The sequence below is a fragment of the Ovis canadensis genome, chromosome 14 (genome assembly GCF_042477335.2).
Source record: "Ovis canadensis isolate MfBH-ARS-UI-01 breed Bighorn chromosome 14, ARS-UI_OviCan_v2, whole genome shotgun sequence".
Classification (NCBI taxonomy): domain Eukaryota; kingdom Metazoa; phylum Chordata; class Mammalia; order Artiodactyla; family Bovidae; genus Ovis; species Ovis canadensis.
This window is the reverse complement of record NC_091258.1, coordinates 8085517-8104611: the sequence shown is the minus strand read 5'-3', so window position 1 is coordinate 8104611 and position 19095 is coordinate 8085517.

Here is a 19095-nt window from a genome sequence, read left to right as displayed (position 1 = left end):
CCTGAGGTCCCCGTCGTAAGTCGAGAGCACCTGCCGCAACTCGTGAAAATCCAGGAGGTTTTGCCCTCCAGGCGCGATGAGGCCCATTTCCGCTGAGGCTTCTCGAGGCCAATCACATCTAACCACTGGAACTTCCAAAGGGTCCTTCACACCCTTGCTGCAACTCAGGAGTTCCCCGACATACCCGTCTCCACTCGAGAGGAAGCACGTGGGTCCCGCACACATCCAGGGGAGCCCCGTTTCCGCCTCCTAGCTCGAGATGAGGGATCCTTTCCCTGTTTCGTAGGGAAAGAATTCCCGGCGTTCCCGTCGCATCTCAAGAGGAGGCGCTCTCCACAGGAAAGGCGAGAGGAACTCCAGGGTCGTGCCACCATTCCAAGAGTCCCCCAGATGTGTCAGTCCATTCCAGAGGAACCTGTTTTCCCTGCACTGCCTTGACGTTCAAGCCGAGGATCGACTCCCACCACGTGTGCACGTGGGACAGCCCTGTGGGAAAGCCTCGTGGGAAAGCCTCGTGGGAAAGACTCGAGGGAAAACCATAGATCCTTTGATCCACGCGGCGGACTGCGTGACACTGCTGCTACCGCTCTGGAGGAAAGGGCAAGTGCATGCCCGCATTCGAGACGAGGACTGACTCCCCTGGGGAGACTCCAGAAGTACCCCAGATCCATGTCAGCACTTGAGAGGAATCCTCACGTTCCGGCCCCGACTCCACACAAGGTCTTAGGCCCCGGAATCGACGGGAGAGGAATCCCGAGAGGCCCCCGAGGAACTCGCATGGGGACTGGCCTTTCCTGAGGCCACCAGAGCGGGTCCCTGAGGTCCCCGTCGTAAGTCGAGAGCACCTGCCGCAACTCGAGAAAATCCAGGAGGTTTTGCCCTCCAGGCGAGATGAGGCCCATTTCCGCTGAGGCTTCTCGAGGCTAATCACGTCTAACCACTGGAACTTCCAAAGGGTCCTTCACACCCTTGCTGCAACTCAAGAAGTTCCCCGACCTACCCGTCTCCACTCGAGAGGAAGCACGTGGGTCCCGCACACATCCAGGGGAGCCCCGTTTCCGCCTCCTAGCTCGAGATGAGGGATCCTTTCCCTGTTTCGTAGGGAAAGAATTCCCGGCGTTCCCGTCGCATCTCAAGAGGAGGCGCTCTCCACAGGAAAGGCGAGAGGAACTCCAGGGTCGAGACACCATTCCAAGAGTCCCCCAGATGTGTCAGTCCATTCCAGAGGAACCTGTTTTCCCTGCACTGCCTTGACGTTCAAGCCGAGGATCGACTCCCAACACGTGTGCACGTGGGACAGCCCTGTGGGAAAGCCTCGTGGGAAAGCCTCGTGGGAAAGACTCGAGGGAAAACCATAGATCCTTTGATCCACGCGGCGGACTGCGTGACACTGCTGCCACCGCTCTGGAGGAAAGCGCAAGTGCATGCCCGCATTCGAGACGAGGACTGACTCCACTGGGGAGACTCCAGAAGTACCCCAAGATCCATGTCAGCACTGGAGAGGAATCCTCAGGTTCCGGCCCCGACTCCACACAAGGTCTTAGGCCCCGGCATCGACGGGAGAGGAATCCCGAGAGGCCCCCGAGGAACTCGCATTTGGACTGGCCTTTCCTGAGGCCACCAGAGCGGGTCCCTGAGGTCCCCGTCGTTAGTCGAGAGCACCTGCCGCAACTCGAGAAAATCCAGGAGGTTTTGCCCTCCAGGCGAGATGAGGCCCATTTCCGCTGAGGCTTCTCGAGGCTAATCACGTCTAACCACTGGAACTTCCAAAGGGTCCTTCACACCATTGCTGCAACTCAAGAAGTTCCCCGACATACCCGTCTCCACTCGAGAGGAAGCACGTGGTGTCTCGCACACATCCAGGGGAGCCCCGTTTCCGCATCCTAGCTCGAGATGAGGGATCCTTTCCCTGTTTCGTAGGGAAAGAATTCCCGGCGTTCCCGTCGCATCTCAAGAGGAGGCGCTCTACACAGGAAAGGCGAGAGCAACTCCAGGGTCGTGCCACCATTCCAAGAGACCCCCAGATGTGTCAGTCCATTACAGAGGAACCTGTTTTCCCTGCACTGCCTTGACGTTCAAGCCGAGGATCGAGTCCCACCACGTGTGCACGTGGGACAGCCCTGAGGGAAAGCCTCGTGGGAAAGCCTCGTGGGAAAGACTCGAGGGAAAACTATAGATCCTTTGATCCATTGGGCGGACTGCGTGACACTGCTGCTACCGCTCTGGAGGAAAGCTCAAGTGCATGCCCGCATTCGAGACGAGGACTGACTCACCTGGGGAGACTCCAGAAGTACCCCAAGATCCATGTCAGCACTGGAGAGGAATCCTCAGGTTCCGGCCCCGACTTCTCACAAGGTCTTAGGCCCCGGCATCGACGGGAGAGGAATCCCCAGAGGAACTCGCATGGGGACTGGCCTTTCCTGAGGCCACCAGAGCGGGTCCCTGAGGTCCTCGTCGTAAGTCGAGAGCACCTGCCGCAACTCGAGGAAATCCAGGCGGTTTTGACCTCCAGGCAATATGAGGCCCATTTCCGCTGAGGCTTCTCGAGGCCAATCACATCTAACCACTGGAACTTCCAAAGGGTCCTTCACACCCTTGCTGCAACTCAAGAAGTTCCCCGACATACCCTTCTCCACTCGAGAGGAAGCACGTGGGGTCCCGCACACATCCAGGGGAGCCCCGTTTCCGCCTCCTAGCTCGAGATGAGGGATCCTTTCCCTGTTTCGTAGGGAAAGAATTCCCGGCGTTCCCGTCGCATCTCAAGAGGAGGCGCTCTCCACAGGAAAGGGGAGAGGAACTCCAGGGTCGTGTCACCATTCCAAGAGACCCCCAGATGTGTCAGTCCATTTAGAGGAACCTGTTTTCCCTGCACTGCCTTGACGTTCAAGCCGAGGATCGACTCCCACGACGTGTGCACGTGGGACAGCCCTGAGGGAAAGCCTCGTGGGAAAGCCTCGTGGGAAAGACTCGAGGGAAAACCATAGATCCTTTGATCCACGCGGCGGACTGCGTGACACGGCTGCTACCGCTCTGGAGGAAAGCGCAAGTGCATGCCAGCATTCGAGACGAGGACTGACTCCCCTGGGGAGACTCCAGACGTACCCCAAGATCCATGTCAGCACTGGAGAGGAATCCTCAGGTTCGGGCCCCGACTCCACACAAGGTCTTAGGCCCCGGCATCGACGGGAGAGGAATCCCGAGAGGCCCCCGAGGAACTCGCATTTGGACTGGCCTTTCCTGAGGCCACCAGAGCGGGTCCCTGAGGTCCCCGTCGTAAGTCGAGATTACCTGCCGGAACTCGAGAAAATCCAGGAGGTTTTGCCCTCCAGGCGCGATGAGGCCCATTTCCGCTGAGGCTTCTCGAGGCCAATCACATCTAACCACTGGAACTTCCAAAGGGTCCTTCACACCTTTGCTGCAACTCAAGAAGTTCCCCGACATACCCGTCTCCACTCGAGAGGAAGCACGTGGGGTCCCTCACACATCCAGGGGAGCCCCGTTTCCGCCTCCTAGCTCGAGAAGAGGGATCCTTCCCTTTTTCGTAGGGAAAGAATTCCCGGCGTTCCAGTCGCATCTCAAGAGGAGGCGCTCTCCACAGTAAAGGCGAGAGGAACTCCAGGGTCGTGCCACCATTCCAAGAGTCCCCCAGATGTGTCAGTCCATTCCAGAGGAACCTGTTTTCCCTGCACTGCCTTGACGTTCAAGCCGAGGATCGAATCCCACCACGTGTGCACGTGGGACAGCCCTGTGGGAAAGCCTCGTGGGAAAGCCTCGTGGGAAAGACTCGAGGGAAAAACATAGATCCTTTGATCCACGCGGCGGACTGCGTGACACTGCTGCTACCGCTCTGGAGGAAAGCGCAAGTGCATGCCCGCATTCGAGACGAGGACTGACTCCCCTGGGGAGACTCCAGAAGTACCCCAAGATCCATGTCAGCACTGGAGAGGAATCCTCAGGTTCCGGGCCCGACTCCACACAAGGTCTTAGGCCCCGGCATCGACGCGAGAGGAATCCCCAGAGGCCCCCGAGGAACTCGCATGTGGACTGGCCTTTCCTGAGGCCACCAGATCGGGTCCCTGAGGTCCCCGTCGTAAGTCGAGAGCACCTGCCGCAACTCGAGAAAATCCAGGAGGTTTTGCCCTCCAGGCGAGATGAGGCCCATTTCCGCTGAGGCTTCTCGAGGCCAATCACATCTAACCACTGGAACTTCCAAAGGGTCCTTCACACCCTTGCTGCAACTCAAGAACTTCCCCGAGATACCCGTCTGCACTCGAGAGGAAGCACGTGGTGTCCCGCACACATCCAGGGAAGCCCCGTTTCAGCCTCCTAGCTCGAGATGAGGGATCCTTTCCCTGTTTCGTAGGGAAAGAATTCCCGGCGTTCCCGTCGCATCTCAAGAGGAGGCGCTCTCCACAGGAAAGGCGAGAGGAACTCCAGGGTCGTGCCACCATTCCAAGAGTCCCCCAGATGTGTCAGTCCATTCCAGAGGAAACGTTTTCCCTGCACTGCCTTGACGTTCAAGCCGAGGATCGACTCCCACCACGTGTGCACGTGGGACAGCCCTGTGGGAAAGCCTCGTGGGAAAGCCTCGTGGGAAAGCCTCGTGGGAAAGACTCGAGGGAAAACCATAGATCCATTGATCCACGCGGCGGACTGCGTGACACTGCTGCTACCGCTCTGGAGGAAAGCGCAAGTGCATGCCCGCATTCGAGACGAGGACTGACTCCCCTGGGGAGACTCCAGAAGTACCCCAAGATCCATGTCAGCACTGGAGAGGAATCCTCAGGTTCCGGCCCCGACTCCACATAAGGTCTTAGGCCCCGGCATCGACGGGAGAGGAATCCCGAGAGGCCCCCGAGGAACTCGCATGGGGATTGGCCTTTCCTGAGGCCACCAGAGCGGGTCCCTGAGGTCCCCGTCGTAAGTCGAGAGCACCTGCCGCAACTCGAGAAAATCCAGGAGGTTTTGCCCTCCAGGCGAGATGAGGCCCATTTCCGCTGAGGCTTCTCGAGGCTAATCACGTCTAACCACTGGAACTTCGAAAGGGTCCTTCACACCCTTGCTGCAACTCAAGAAGTTCCCCGACCTACCCGTCTCCACTCGAGAGGAAGCACGTGGGTCCCCCACACATCCAGGGGAGCCCCATTTCCGCCTCCTAGCTCGAGATGAGGGATCCTTTCCCTGTTTCGTAGGGAAAGAATTCCCGGCGTTCCCGTCGCATCTGAAGAGGAGGCGCTCTCCATAGGAAAGGCGAGAGGAACTGAAGGGTCGTGCCACAATTCCAAGAGTCCCCCAGATGTGGCAGTCCATTCCAGAGGAACCTGTTTTCCCTGCACTGCCTTGACGTTCAAGCCGAGGATCGACTCCCACCACGTGTGCACGTGGGACAGCCCTGTGGGAAAGCCTCGTGGGAAAGCCTCGTGGGAAAGACTCGAGGGAAAACCATAGATCCTTTGATCCACGCGGTGGACTGCGTGACACTGCTGCCACCGCTCTGGAGGAAAGCGCAAGGGCATTCCCGCATTCGAGACGAGGACTGACTCCCCTGGGGAGACTCCAGAAGTACCCCAAGATCCATGTCAGCACTGGAGAGGAATCCTCAGGTTCCGGCCCCGACTCCACACAAGGTCTTAGGCCCCGGCATCGACGGGAGAGGAATCCCGAGAGGCCCCCGAGGAACTCGCATTTGGACTGGCCTTTCCTGAGGCCACCAGAGCGGGTCCCTGAGGGCCCCGTCGTAAGTCGAGAGCACCTGCCGCAACTCGAGAAAATCCAGGAGGTTTTGCCCTCCAGGCGAGATGAGGCCCATTTCCGCTGAGGCTTCTCGAGGCCAATCACATCTAACCACTGGAACTTCCAAAGGGTCCTTCACACCCTTGCTGCAACTCAAGAAGTTCCCCGACATACCCGTCTCCACGTGAGAGGAAGCACGTGGGGTCCGGCACACATCCAGGGGAGCCCCGTTTCCACCTCCTAGCTCGAGATGAGGGATCCTTACCCTGTTTCGTAGGGAAAGAATTCCCGGCGTTCCCGTCGCATCTCAAGAGGAGGCGCTCTCCACAGGAAAGGCGAGAGGAACTCCAGGGTCGTGACACCATTCCAAGAGTCCCCCAGATGTGTCAGTCCATTCCAGAGGAACCTGTTTTCCCTGCACTGCCTTGACGTTCAAGCCGAGGATCGACTCCCACCACGTGTGCACGTGGGACAGCCCTGTGGGAAAGCCTCGTGGGAAAACCTCGTGGGAAAGACTCGAGGGAAAACCATAGATCCTTTGATCCACGCGGCGGACTGCGTGACACTGCTGCTACCGCTCTGGAGGGAAGCGCAAGTGCATGCCCGCATTTGAGACGAGGTCTGACTCCCCTGGGGAGACTCCAGAAGTACCCCAAGATCCATGTCAGCACTGGAGAGGAATCCTCAGGTTCCGGCTCCAACTCCACACAAGGTCTTAGGCCCCGGCATCGACGGGAGAGGAATCCCCAGAGGCCCCCGAGGAACTCGCATGGGGACTGGCCATTCCTGAGGCCACCAGAGCGGTTCCCTGAGGTCCCCGTCGTAAGTCGAGAGCACCTGCCGCAACTCGAGAAAATCCAGGAGGTTTTGCCCTCCAGGCGAGATGAGGCCCATTTCCGCTGAGGCTTCTCTAGGCCAATCACATCTAACCACTTGAACTTCCAAAGGGTCCTTCACACCCTTGCTGCAACTCAAGAAGTTCCCCGACATACCCGTCTGCACTCGAGAGGAAGCACGTGGTGTCCCGCACACATCCAGGGGAGCCCCGTTTCCGCCTCCTAGCTCGAGATGAGGGATCCTTTCCCTGTTTCGTAGGGAAAGAATTCCCGGCGTTCCCGTCGCATCTCAAGAGGAGGCGCTCTCCACAGGAAAGGCGAGAGGAACTCCAGGGTCGTGCCACCATTCCAAGAGTACCCCAGATGTGTCAGTCCATTCCAGAGGAACCTGTTTTCCCTGCACTGCCTTGACGTTCAAGCCGAGGATCGACTCCCACCACGTGTGCACGTGGGACAGCCCTGTGGGAAAGCCTCGTGGGAAAGCCTCGTGGGAAAGACTCGAGGGAAAACCATAGATCCTTTGATCCACGCGGCGGACTGCGTGACACTGCTGCTACCGCTCTGGAGGAAAGCGCAAGTGCATGCCCGCATTCGAGACGAGGACTGACTCCCCTGGGGAGACTTCAGAAGTACCCCAAGATCCATGTAAGCACTGGAGAGGAATCCTCAGGTTCTGGCCCCGACTCCACACAAGGTCTTAGGCCCCGGCATCGACGGGAGAGGAATCCCGAGAGGCCCCCGAGGAACTCGCATGGGGACTGGCCTTTCCTGAGGCCACCAGAGCGGGTCCCTGAGGTCCCCGTCGTAAGTCGAGAGCACCTGCCGCAACTCGAGAAAATCCAGGAGGTTTTGCCCTCCAGGCGAGATGAGGCCCATTTCCGCTGAGGCTTCTCGAGGCTAATCACATCTAACCACTGGAACTTCCAAAGGGTCCTTCACACCCTTGCTGCAACTCAAGAAGTTCCCCGACATACCTGTCTCCACTCGAGAGGAAGCACGAGGGTCCCGCACACATCCAGGGGAGCCCCGTATCCGCCACCTAGCTCGAGATGAGGGATCCTTTCCCTGTTTCATAGGGAAAGAATTCCCGGCGTTCCCGTCGCATCTCAAGAGGAGGCGCTCTCCACAGGAAAGGCGAGAGGAACTCCAGGGTCGTGCCACCATTACACGAGTCCCCCAGATGTGTCAGTCCATTACAGAGGAACCTGTTTTCCCTGCACTGCCTTAACGTTCAAGCCAAGGATCGACTCCCACCACGTGTGCACGTGGGACAGCCCTGTGGGAAAGCCTCGTGGGAATGCCTCGTGGGAAAGACTCGAGGGAAAACCATAGATCCTTTGATCCACGCGGCGGACTGCGTGACACTGCTGCTACCGCTCTGGAGGAAAGCGCAAGTGCATGCCCGCATTCGAGACGAGGACTGACTCCCCTGGGGAGACTCCAGAAGTACCCCAAGATCCATGTCAGCACTGGAGAGGAATCCTCAGGTTCCGGCCCCGACTCCACACAAGGTCTTAGGCCCCGGCATCGACGGGAGAGGAATACCGAGAGGCCCCCGAGGAACTCGCATGGGGACTGGCCTTTCCTGAGGCCACCAGAACGGGTCCCTGAGGTCCCCGTCGTAAGCCGAGAGCACCTGCCGCAACTCGAGAAAATCCAGGAGGTTTTGCCCTCCAGGCGAGATGAGGCCCATTTCCGCTGAGGCTTCTCGAGGCTAAACACATCTAACCACTGGAACTTCCAAAGGGTCCTTCACACCCTTGCTGCAATTCAAGCAGTTCCGCGACATACCCGTCTCCACTCGAGAGGAAGCACGTGGGGTCCGGCACAAACCAGGGGAGCCCCGTTTCCGCCTCCTAGCTCGAGATGAGGGATCCTTTCCCTGTTTCGTAGGGAAAGAATTCCCGGCGTTCCCGTCGCATCTCAAGAGGAGGCGCTCTCCACAGGAAAGGCGAGAGGAACTCCAGGGTCGTGCCACCATTCCAAGAGACCCCCAGATGGGTCAGTCCATTCCAGAGGAACCTGTTTTCCCTGCACTGCCTTGACGTTCAAGCCGAGGATCGACTCCCACCACGTGTGCACGTAGGACAGCCCTGTGGGAAAGCCTCGTGGGAAAGCCTCGTGGGAAAGACTCAAGGGAAAACCATAGATCCTTTGATCCACGCGGCGGACTGCGTGACACTGCTGCTACCACTCTGGAGAAACCGCAAGTGCATGCCCGCATTCGAGACGAGGACTGACTCCCCTGGGGAGACTCCAGAATTACCCCAAGATCCATGTCAGCACTGGAGAGGAATCCTCAGGTTCCGGCCCCGACTCCACACAAGGTCTTAGGCCCCGGCAAAGACGGGAGAGGAATCCCGAGAGGCCCCCGAGGAACTCGCATGGGGACTGGCCTTTCCTGAGGCCTCCAGAGCGGGTTCCTGAGGTCCCCGTCGTAAGTCGAGAGCACCTGCCGCAACTCGAGAAAATCCAGGAGATTTTGCCCTCCAGGCGAGATGAGGCCCTTTTCCGCTGAGGCTTCTCGAGGCTAATCACATCTAACCACTGGAACTTCCAAAGGGTCCTTCACACCCTTGCTGCAACTCAAGAAGTTCCCCGACATACCCGACTCCACTCGAGAGGAAGCACATGGGGTCCCGCACACATCCAGGGGAGCCCATTTTCCGCCTCCTAGCTCGAGATGAGGGATCCTTTCCCTGTTTCGTAGGGAAAGAATTCCCGGTGTTCCCGTCGCATCTCAAGAGGAGGCGCTCTCCACAGGAAAGGCGAGAGGAACTCCAGTGTCGTGCCACCATTCCAAGAGACCCCCAGATGTGTCAGTCCATTCCAGAGGAACCTGTTTTCCCTGCACTGCCTTGACGTTCAAGCCGAGGGTCGACTCCCACCACGTGTGCACGTGGGACATCCCTGTGGGAAAGCCTCGTGGGAAAGCCTCGTGGGAAAGACTCGAGGGAAAACCATAGATCCTTTGATCCACGCGGCGGACTGCGTGACACTGCTGCTACCGCTCTGGAGGAAAGCGCAAGTGCATGCCCGCATTCGAGACGAGGACTGACTCCCCTGGGGAGACTCCAGAAGTACCCCAAGATCCATGTCAGCACTGGAGAGGAATCCTCAGGTTCCGGCCCCGACTCCACACAAGGTCTTAGGCCCCGGCATCGACGGGAGAGGAATCCCGAGAGGCCCCCGAGGAACTCGCATGGGGACTGGCCTTTCCTGAGGCCACCAGAGCGGGTCCCTGAGGTCCCCGTCGTAAGTTGAGAGCACCTGCCGCAACTCGAGAAAATCCAGGAGGTTTTGCCCTCCAGGCGAGATGAGGCCCATTTCCGCTGAGGCTTCTCGAGGCTAATCACATCTAACCACTGGAACTTCCAAAGGGTCCTTCACACCCTTGCTGCAACTCAAGAAGTTCCCCGACATACCCGTCTCCACTCGAGAGGAAGCAGGTGGGGTCCTGCACACATCCAGGGGAGCCCCGTTTCCGCCACCTAGCTCGAGATGAGGGATCCTTTCCCTGTTTCGTAGGGAAAGAATTCCCGGCGTTCCCGTCGCATCTCAAGAGGAGGCGCTCTCCACAGGAAAGGCGAGAGGAACTCCAGGGTCGTGCCAGCATTCCAAGAGACCCCCAGATGTGTCAGTCCATTCCAGAGGAACCTGTTTTCCCTGCACTGCCTTGACGTTCAAGCCGAGGATCGACTCCCACCACGTGTGCACGTGGGACAGCCCTGTGGGAAAGCCTCGTGGGAAAGCCTCGTGGGAAAGACTCGAGGGAAAACCATAAATCCTTTGATCCACGCGGCGGACTGCGTGACACTGCTGCTACCGCTCTGGAGGAAAGCGCAAGTGCATGCCCGCATTCGAGACGAGGACTGACTCCCCTGGGGAGACTCCAGAAGTACCCCAAGATCCATGTCAGCACTGGAGAGGAATCCTCAGGTTCCGGCCCCGACTCCACACAAGGTCTTAGGCCCCGGCATCGACGGGAGAGGAATCCCGAGAGGCCCCCGAGGAACTCGCATGGGGACTGGCCTTTCCTGAGGCTACCAGAGCGGGTCCCTGAGGTCCCCGTTGTAAGTCGAGAGCAACTGCCGCAACTCGAGAAAATCCAGGAGGTTTTGCCCTCCAGGCGAGATGAGGCCCATTTCCGCTGAGGCTTCTCGAGGCTAATCGCATCTAACCACTGGAACTTCCAAAGGGTCCTTCACACCCTTGCTGCAACTCAAGAAGTTCCCCGACATAACCGTCTCCACTCGAGAGGAAGCACGTGGGGTCCCGCACACATCCAGGGGAGCCCCGTTTCCGCCTTCTAGCTTGAGGTGAGGGATCCTTTCCCTGTTTAGTAGGGAAAGAATTCCCGGCGTTCCCGTCGCATCTCAAGAGGAGGCGCTCTCCACAGGAAAGGCGAGAGGAACTCCAGGGTCGTGCCACCATTCGAAGAGTCCCCTAGATGGGTCAGTCCATTCCAGAGGAACCTGTTTTCCCTGCACTGCCTTGACGTTCAAGCCGAGGATCGACTCCCACCACGTGTGCACGTGGGACAGCCCTGTGGGAAAGCCTCGTGGGAAAGCCTCGTGGGAAAGACTCGAGGGAAAACCATAGATCCTTTGATCCACGCGGCGGACTGCGTGACATTGCTGCTACCGCTCTGGAGGAAAGCGCAAGTGCATGCCCGCATTCGAGACGAGGACTGACTCCCCTGGGGAGACTCCAGAAGGACCCCAAGATCCATGTCAGCACTGGAGAGGAATCCTCAGGTTCAGGCCCCGACTCCACACAAGGTCTGAGGCCCCGGCATCGACGGGAGAGGACTCCCGGGAGGCCCCCAAGGAACTCGCATGGGGACTGGCCTTTCCTGAGGCCACCAGAGCGGGTCCCTGTGGTCCCCCTCGTAAGTCGAGAGCACCTGCCCTAACTCGAGAAAATCCAGGGGGTTTTGCCCTCCAGGCGAGATGAGGCCCATTTCCGCTGAGGCTTCTCGAGGCTAATCACATCTAACCACTGGAACTTCCAAAGGGTCCTTCACACCCTTGCTGCAACTCAAGAAGTTCCCCGACATACCCGTCTCCACTCGAGAGGAAGCACGTGGGGTCCCGCACACATCCAGGGGAGCCCCGTTTCCGCCTCATAGCTCGAGATGAGGGATCCTTTCCCTGTTTCGTAGGGAAAGAATTCCCGGGGTTGCCGTCGCATCTCAAGAGAAGGCGCTCTCCACAGGAAAGGCGAGAGGAACTCCAGGGTCGTGCCAGCATTCCAAGAGACCCCCAGATGTGTCAGTCCATTACAGAGGAACCTGTTTTCCCTGCACTGCCTTGACGTTCAAGCCGAGGATCGACTCCCACCACGTGTGCACGTGGGACAGCCCTGTGGGAAAGCCTCATGGGAAAGCCTCGTGGGAAAGACTCGAGGGAAAACCATAGATCCTTTGATCCACGCGGCGGACTGCGTGACACTGCTGCTACCGCTCTGGAGGAAAGCGCAAGTGCATGCCCACATTCGAGACGAGGACTGACTCCCCTGGGGAGACTCCAGAAGTACCCCAAGATCCATGTCAGCACTGGAGAGGAATCCTCAGGTCCGGCCCCGACTTCACACAAGGTCTTAGGCCCCGGCATCGACGGGAGAGGAATCCCGAGAGGCCCCCGAGGAACTCGCATGGGGACTGGCCTTTCCTGAGGCCACCAGAGCGGGTCCCTGAGGTCCCCGTCATAAGTCGAGAGCACCTGCTGCAACTCGAGGAAATCCAGGAGGTTTTGCCCTCCAGGCGAGATGAGGCCCATTTCCGCTGAGGCTTCTCGAGGCTAATCACATCTAACAACTGGAACTTCCAAAGGGTCCTTCACACCCTTGCTGCAACTCAAGAAGTTCCCCGACATACCCGTCTCCACTCGAGAGGAAGCACATGGGGTCCCGCACACATCCAAGGGAGCCCCGTTTCCGCCTCCTAGCTCGAGATGAGGGATCCTTTCCCTGTTTCGTAGGGAAAGAATTCCCGGCGTTCCCGTCGCATCTCAAGAGGAGGCGCTCTCCACAGGAAAGCGGAGAGGAACTCCAGTGTCGTGCCACCATTCCAAGAGACCCCCAGATGTGTCAGTCCATTCCAGAGGAACCTGTTTTCCCTGCACTGCCTTGACGTTCAAGCCGAGGATCGACTCCCACCACGTGTGCACGTGGGACATCCCTGTGGGAAAGCCTCGTGGGAAAGCCTCCTGGGAAAGACTCGAGGGAAAACCATAGATCCTTTGATCCACGCGGCGGACTTCGTGACACTGCTGCTACCGCTCTGGAGGAAAGCGCAAGTGTATGCCCGCATTCGAGACGAGGACTGACTCCCCTGGGGAGACTCCAGAAGTACCCAAAGATCCATGTCAGCACTGGAGAGGAATCCTCAGGTCCGGCCCCGACTTCACACAAGGTCTTAGGCCCCGGCATCGACGGGAGAGGAATCCCGAGTGGCCCCCGAGGAACTCGCATGGGGACTGGCCTTTCCTGAGGCCACCAGAGCGGGTCCCTGAGGTCCCCGTCGTAAGTCGAGAGCACATGCCGCAACTCGAGAAAATCCAGGAGGTTTTGCCCTCCAGGCGAGATGAGGCCCATTTCCGCTGAGGCTTCTCGAGGCTAATCACATCTAACAACTGGAACTTCCAAAAGGGTCCTTCACACCCTTGCTGCAACTCACGAAGTTCCCCGACATACCCGTCTCCACTCGAGAGGAAGCACATGGGGTCCCGCACACATCCAGGGGAGCCCCGTTTCCGCCTCCTAGCTCGAGATGAGGGATCCTTTCCCTGTTTCGTAGGGAAAGAATTCCCGGCGTTCCCGTCGCATCTCAAGAGGAGGCGCTCTCCACAGGAAAGCGGAGAGGAACTCCAGTGTCGTGCCACCATTCCAAGAGACCCCCAGATGTGTCAGTCCATTCCAGAGGAACCTGTTTTCCCTGCACTGCCTTGACGTTCAAGCCGAGGATCGACTCCCACCACGTGTGCACGTGGGACAGCCCTGTGGGAAAGCCTCGTGGGAAAGCCTCGTGGGAAAGACTCGAGGGAAAACCATAGATCCTTTGATCCACGCGGCGGACTGCGTGACACTGCTGCTACCGCTCTGGAGGAAAGCGCAAGTGCATACCCGCATTCGAGACGAGGACTGACTCCCCTGGGGAGACTCCAGAAGTACCCCAAGATCCATGTCAGCACTGGAGAGGAATCCTCAGGTCCGGCCCCGACTTCACACAAGGGCTTAGGCCCCGGCATCGACGGGAGAGGAATCCCGAGAGGCCCCCGAGGAACTCGCATGGGGACTGGCCTTTCCTGAGGCCACCAGAGCGGGTCCCTGAGGTCCCCGTCGTAAGTCGAGAGCACATGCCGCAACTCGAGAAAATCCAGGAGGTTTTGCCCTCCAGGCGAGATGAGGCCCATTTCCGCTGAGGCTTCTCGAGGCTAATCACATCTAACAACTGGAACTTCCAAAGGGTCCTTCACACCCTTGCTGCAACTCAAGAAGTTCCCCGACATACCCGTCTCCACTCGAGAGGAAGCACATGGGGTCCCGCACACATCCAGGGGAGCCCCGTTTCCGCCTCCTAGCTCGAGATGAGGGATCCTTTCCCTGTTTCGTAGGGAAAGAATTCCCGGCGTTCCCGTCGCATCTCAAGAGGAGGCGCTCTCCACAGGAAAGCGGAGAGGAACTCCAGTGTCGTGCCACCATTCCAAGAGTCCCCCAGATGTGTCAGTCCATTCCAGAGGAACCTGTTTTCCCTGAACTGCCTTGACGTTCAAGCCGAGGATCTACTCCCACCACGTGTGCACGTGGGACATCCCTGTGGGAAAGCCTCGTGGGAAAGCCTCGTGGGAAAGACTCGAGGGAAAACCATAGATCCTTTGATCCACGCGGCGGACTGCGTGACACTGCTGCTACCGCTCTGGAGGAAAGCGCAAGTGCATGCCCGCATTCGAGACGAGGACTGACTCCCCTGGGGAGACTCCAGAATTACCCCAAGATCCATGTCAGCACTGGAGAGGAATCCTCAGGTCCGGCCCCGACTTCACACAAGGTCTTAGGCCCCGGCATCGACAGGAGAGGAATCCCGAGAGGCCCCCGAGGAACTCGCATGGGGACTGGCCTTTCCTGAGGCCACCAGAGCGGGTCCTTGAGGTCCCCGTCGTAAGTCGAGAGCACCTGCCGCAACTCGAGAAAATCCAGGAGGTTTTGCCCTCCAGGCGAGATGAGGCCCATTTCCGCTGAGGCTTCTCGAGGCTAATCACATCTAACAACTAGAACTTCCAAAGGGTCCTTCACACCCTTGCTGCAACTCAAGAAGTTCCCCGAACTACCCGTCTCCACTCGAGAGGAAGCACATGGGGTCCCGCACACTTCCAAGGGAGCCCCGTTTCCGCCTCCTAGCTCGAGATGAGGGATCCTTTCCCTGTTTCGTAGGGAAAGAATTCCCGGCGTTCCCGTCGCATCTCAAGAGGAGGCGCTCTCCACAGGAAAGCGGAGAGGAACTCCAGTGTCGTGCCACCATTCCAAGAGACCCCCAGATGTGTCAGTCCATTCCAGAGGAACCTGTTTTCCCTGCACTGCCTTGACGTTCAAGCCGAGGATCGACTCCCACCACGTGTGCACGTGGGATATCCCTTTGGGAAAACGTCGTGGGAAAGCCTCGTGGGAAAGACTCGAGGGAAAACCATAAATCCTTTGATCCACGAGGCGGACTGCGTGACACTGCTGCTACGCTCTGGAGGAAAGCGCAAGTGCATGCCCGCATTCGAGACGAGGACTGACTCCACTGGGGAGACTCCAGAAGTACCCCAAGATCCATGTCAGCACTGGAGAGGAATCCTCAGGTTCCGGCCCCGACTCCACACAAGGTCTTAGGCCCCGCCATCGACGGGAGAGGAATCCCGAGAGGCCCCCGAGGAACTCGCATGGGGACTGGCCTTTCCTGAGGCCACCAGAGCGGGTCCCTGAGGTCCCCGTCGTAAGTTGAGAGCACCTGCCGCAACTCGAGAAAATCCAGGAGGTTTTGCCCTCCAGGCGAGATGAGGCCCATTTCCGCTGAGGCTTCTCGAGGCTAATCACATCTAACCACTGGAACTTCCAAAGGGTCCTTCACACCCTTGCTGCAACTCAAGAAGTTCCCCGACATACCCGTCTCCACTCGAGAGGAAGCACGTGGGGTCCTGCACACATCCAGGGGAGACCCGTTTTCGCCTCCTAGCTCGAGATGAGGGATCCTTTCCCTGTTTCATAGGGAAAGAATTCCCGGCGTTCCCGTCGCATCTCAAGAGGAGGCGCTCTCCACAGGAAAGGCGAGAGGAACTCCAGGGTCGTGCCAGCATTCCAAGAGACCCCCAGATGTGTCAGTCCATTACAGAGGAACCTGTTTTCCCTGCACTGCCATGACGTTCAAGCCGAGGATCGACTCCCACCACGTGTGCACGTGGGACAGCCCTGTGGGAAAGCCTCGTGGGAAAGCCTCGTGGGAAAGACTCGAGGGAAAACCATAGATCCTTTGATCCACGCGGCGGACTGCGTGACACTGCTGCTACCGCTCTGGAGGAAAGCGCAATGCATGCCCGCATTCGAGACGAGGACTGACTCCCCTGGGGAGACTCCAGACGTACCCCAAGATCCATGTCAGCACTGGAGAGGAATCCTCAGGTTCCGGCCCCGACTCCACACAAGGTCTTAGGCCCCGGCATCGACGGGAGAGGAATCCCGAGAGGCCCCCGAGGAACTCGCATGGGGACTGGCCTTTCCTGAGGCCACCAGAGCGGTTCCCTGAGGTCCCCGTCGTAAGTCGAGAGCACCTGCCGCAACTCGAGAAAATCCAGGAGGATTTGCCCTCCAGGCGAGATGAGGCCCATTTGCGCTGAGGCTTCTCGAGGCCAATCACATCTAACCACTGGAACTTCCAAAGGGTCCTTCACACCATTGCTGCAACTCAAGAAGTTCCCCGACATACCCGTCTCCACTCGAGAGGAAGCACGTGGGGTCCCGCACACATCCAGGGGAGCCCCGTTTCCGCCTCCTAGCTCGAGATGAGGGATCCTTTCCCTGTTTCGTAGGGAAAGAATTCCCGGCGTTCCCGTCGCATCTCAAGAGGAGGCGCTCTCCACAGGAAATGCGAGAGGAACTCCAGGGTCATGCCACCATTCCAAGAGTCCCCCAGATGTGTCAGTCCATTCCAGAGGAACCTGTTTTCCCTGCACTGCCTTGACGTTCAAGCCGAGGATCGACTCCCACCACGTGTGCACGTGGGACAGCCCTGTGGGAAAGCCTCGGGGGAAAGCCTCGTGGGAAAGACTCGAGGGAAAACCATAGATCCTTTGATCCACGCGGCGGACTGCGTGACACTGCTGCTACTGCTCTGGAGGAAAGCGCAAGTGCATGCCCGCATTCGAGACGAGGACTGACTCCCCTGGGGAGACTCCAGAAGTACCCCAAGATCCATGTCAGCACTGGAGAGGAATCCTCAGGTTCCGGCCCCGACTCCACACAAGGTCTTAGGCCCCGGCATCGACGGGAGAGGAATCCCGAGAGGCCCCCGAGGAACTCGCATGGGGACTGGCCTTTCCTGAGGCTACCAGAGCGGGTCCCTGAGGTCCCCGTTGTAAGTCGAGAGCAACTGCCGCAACTCGAGAAAATCCAGGAGGTTTTGCCCTCCAGGCGAAATGAGGCCCATTTCCGCTGAGGCTTCTCGAGGCTAATCGCATCTAACCACTGGAACTTCCAAAGGGTCCTTCACACCCTTGCTGCAACTCAAGAAGTTCCCCGACATAACCGTCTCCACTCGAGAGGAAGCACGTGGGGTCCCGCACACATCCAGGGGAGCCCCGTTTCCACCTTCTAGCTCGAGGTGAGGGATCCTTTCCCTGTTTCGTAGGGAAAGAATTCCCGGCGTTCCCGTCGCAACTCAAGAGGAGGCGCTCTCCACAGGAAAGGCGAGAGGAACTCCAGGGTCGTGCCACCATGCCAAGAGTCCCCCAGATGTGTCAGTCCATTCCAGAGGAACCTGTTTTCCCTGCACTGCCTTGACGTTCAAGCCGAGGATCGACTCCCACCACGTGTGCACGTGGGACAGCCCTGTGGGAAAGCCTCATGGGAAAGCCTCGTGGGAAAGACTCGAGGGAAAACCATAGATCCTTTGATCCACGCGGCGGACTGCGTGACACTGCTGCTACCGCTCTGGAGGAAAGCGCAAGTGCATGCCCGCATTCGAGACGAGGACTGACTCCCCTGGGGAGACTCCAGAAGGACCCCAAGATCCATGTCAGCACTGGAGAGGAATCCTCAGGTTCAGGCCCCGACTCCACACAAGGTCTGAGGCCCCGGCATCGACGGGAGAGGACTCCCGAGAGGCCCCCAAGGAACTCGCATGGGGACTGGCCTTTCCTGAGGCCACCAGAGCGGGTCCCTGTGGTCCCCCTCGTAAGTCGAGAGCACCTGCCCTAACTCGAGAAAATCCAGGAGGTTTTGCCCTCCAGGCGAGATGAGGCCCATTTCCGCTGAGGCTTCTCGAGGCTAATCACATCTAACCACTGGAACTTCCAAAGGGTCCTTCACACCCTTGCTGCAACTCAAGAAGTTCCCCGACATACCCGTCTCCACTGGAGAGGAAGCACGTGGGGTCCCGCACACATCCAGGGGAGCCCCGTTTCCGCCTCCTAGCTCGAGATGAGGGATCCTTTCCCTGTTTCGTAGGGAAAGAATTCCCGGGGTTGCCGTCGCATCTCAAGAGAAGGCGCTCTCCACAGGAAAGGCGAGAGGAACTGCAGGGTCGTGCCAGCATTCCAAGAGACCCCCAGATGTGTCAGTCCATTACAGAGGAACCTGTTTTCCCTGCACTGCCTTGACGTTCAAGCCGAGGATCGACTCCCACCACGTGTGCACGTGGGACAGCCCTGTGGGAAAGCCTCGTGGGAAAGCCTCGTGGGAAAGACTCGAGGGAAAACCATAGATCCTTTGATCCACGCGGCGGACTGCGTGACACTGCTGCTACCGCTCTGGAGGAAAGCGCAAGTGCATGCCCACATTCGAGACGAGGACTGACTCCCCTGGGGAGACTCCAGAAGTACCCAAAGATCCATGTCAGCACTGGAGAGGAATCCTCAGGTCCGGCCCCGACTTCACACAAGGTCTTAGGCCCCGGAATCGACGGGAGAGGAATCCCGAGAGGCCCCCGAGGAACTCGCATGGGGACTGGCCTTTCCTGAGGCCACCAGAGCGGGTCCCTGAGGTCCCCGTCGTAAGTCGAGAGCACCTGCCGCAACTCGAGAAAATCCAGGAGGTTTTGCCCTCCAGGCGAGATGAGGCCTATTTCCGCTGAGGCTTCTCGAGGCTAATCACATCTAACAACTGGAACTTCCAAAGGGTCCTTCACACCCTTGCTGCAACTCAAGAAGTTCCCCGACATACCCGTCTCCACTCGAGAGGAAGCACATGGGGTGCCGCACACATCCAGGGGAGCCCCGTTTCCGCCTCCTAGCTCGAGATGAGGGATCCTTTCCCTGTTTCGTAGGGAAAG